This window comes from Poecilia latipinna, unplaced genomic scaffold, assembly GCF_001443285.1.
Source record: "Poecilia latipinna isolate Pla-1442-1.1 unplaced genomic scaffold, P_latipinna-1.0 Scaffold3231, whole genome shotgun sequence".
Taxonomy (NCBI): Eukaryota; Metazoa; Chordata; class Actinopteri; order Cyprinodontiformes; family Poeciliidae; genus Poecilia; species Poecilia latipinna.
In genome coordinates, this window is record NW_015115847.1 from 109,130 (window position 1) to 111,970 (window position 2,841).

A 2,841-nucleotide genomic window follows, 5' to 3' on the forward strand; every position below is an offset into this window, starting at 1 on the left:
TGCAGCAAACAGGAAGGGGCGGGACGGACTGCTGTCAGTCTCATACCTTATTTGGAAATGGGACCATTGCAATCCGGAAGTGAAAGGGGCGCTATTTCCTATACTTCCGTTTTTATTTTCTTTTGAAATCTGTGATATACAAACTGGATTTCAAAAAAGTTGGGACACTAAACAAATTGTGAATAAAAACTGAATGCAATGATGTGGAGATGGCAAATGCCAGTATTTTATTCGTAATGGAACATAGATGGCAGATCAAAAGTTTAATCTGAGTAAATGTAACATTTTACAGGAAATATATGTTGAGTCAAAATTTCACAATGTCTATAAATCCCAAAAAAGTTGGAACATGGACATTNCTTCTGATTTTATTGGCGGGTGACATCTAACGTTAAGATGTATTATTGCCATCTACTATGCTGGAGTGTGGACCAGAGTATCTCCCTTTAATCTAAATTCTCATAAATAATCCTGTTTCCTTCAAAAAATTAATAACTGCTTTATTTATTTTATGTTTATTTAATATCTTATTTAATTTTAATGTCTCTATATCATATTCCATAATTTCTCGTTTTAGCTTCTGTCTACTTGATGCATACTTTTCACAATGAATTATTACATGTTCTACTGTTTCCATATCCCTACCACACTCACAACTACCTGTTGGATGTTTCCCTATCAAATGTAATGTTTTATTTAATCCGGTATGTCCGATCCTCAATCTTGTCATTACTACTCGTTCTTTTCGGTTTTCTCCAATTATTTCCATATTTCCTACTTTCTTTTGTATATTAAATAAATGACGACCTTTATTTCCTTCCTCCCATAATTGTTGCCATTCAGACTTAATTTTTCTCTTAATAACTGATTTTATTTCAGATTTAGAATACGCTATTTCCATAATTTCCTTTTGTTTTAACAATTCTTTAGCTAAATGATCTGCCATGTCATTCCCTTCTATGTCTTTATGAGCAGGTACCCACATAAACCTTATCTTTATTTGAATTTGTGTTATTCTAAATATTACTTCATAAATTTTATATACTATTTCCATGCAACTTTCAGATTAACTATTTAAAATGGACATTAATGGTGATAATGAATCTGAACATTTTCAGTTCTATTTTGTTCTATGCACTGTAAGGCCATCAGGATTGCTAACATTTCCACTGTATAAACAGATAAATAATCAGATGTTTTTTGCTTCTTAAATATACCTAGTTCAGGAATAACATAAGCAAATCCAGTTTTATTTGAAACTAAATCTTTTGATCCATCTGTATATATAACTGTAAATGATTTATATATATTCCTAATTCTGTTATTCACAAAATTTTCCCAATTATTATCTTTATTTATCTGCATTTCTTTGTAAACTTCTAAATCTGCATTCACATATGGAAATAGCCAATAAGGTGTAATTGGATAAGGCACCGCAGCAGAGTACGTCTTTCCCTGTATACCCATTTCCCTAATGCATTTATCTGCTGCCCAGGCAAAACAGTCTATTTTAGCTTTTTCACTCTCCCAGCAAGGTTTCAGCGTTCTTACTGCTATATTGTTTTCCTCCTTATGCCCCTGCAAACTTACCCAATAATTCAGCATAATTTGCTTTTGTCTTAAATATAAAGGAATCTCCCCCATTTCTACCTGCACTGCCAAAGATGGAGATGTCTTCAAAGCTCCACAACATAATCTCAAAGCTTGATTCTGAATAACTTCTAACTTACTAATCACTGTTTTTGCAGCTTGCCCGTACACATCCATAGTCCAAAACTGATCTGATCAGAGCCATATAGATCTTTTTTAAATTAATTGTATTTGCACCCCAATCTACTCCTGTTAAACATCTCATTATATTTATAACTTTTTTACATTTCCCTTCAATATACTTTACGTGATCACTCCATAAAAGCTTAGAATCAAATATGATTCCTAAAAAACAAAATTTACTCACTTTTTCTATTTTTTCCCCATACATTTTTAAATCTATTTCCTCAATCTTCTTTCTACCAAACACGACAGTCTTTGTTTTATCTACTGAGAATTTAACTCCCCATTTATAAGCCCAATTTTCAACAGATTTAATAGCTTTTTGCATTTTCTCATACACTAATCTTACGTTTCTCCCTTTCCTCCACAAGGCTCCATCATCAGCAAATAATGACTGCTTGACATTCTGATCACCTTCTGTAAAAACATCATTAATCATGATTGAAAACAATAAAGGACTGATAATGCTTCCCTGTGGAGTACCATTATCAATTTGATATTTATTGGATCTTTTTACTCCTAACTGTACCTGTATAACTCTGTTCAACAAAAAATTTCTAATCCAATTGTAGGTCCTTTCTGTAATCCCCATTTTATATAATTTTATAAGCAACCCATCCTTCCATACCATATGCTTTCTCAATATCAAAAAATATTGCTACCACTACTTCCCTATTAATTTGAGCTCTTCTAATTCTAAACACACAACTGGATCCATTGAACTCCTTCCTTTTCTGAATCCACTTTGACATGAAGACAAAAGTCCTTTACTTTCAACATAGTATGTAATCCTTTCTGTTATCATTCTTTCCATAATCTTTCCTAAACATGAAGTGCAATTGGTCTATAACTTAGAGGGTTTGTTGGATCTTTTCCTGGTTTAATAATTGGCACAATAATTGCTTCCTTCCAATTAGAAGGTAATCTTCCTTCTTTCCAGATCTTAATATATAAACCTAGAAGTTTTTCTTCAGCCTGACTCCCTAAATGTTTTAGCATAATATAGCATATCTGATCTTTCCCTGGTGCTGTTAGTCCTGATCTCAGTATTGCTTTCTTCATTTCCTG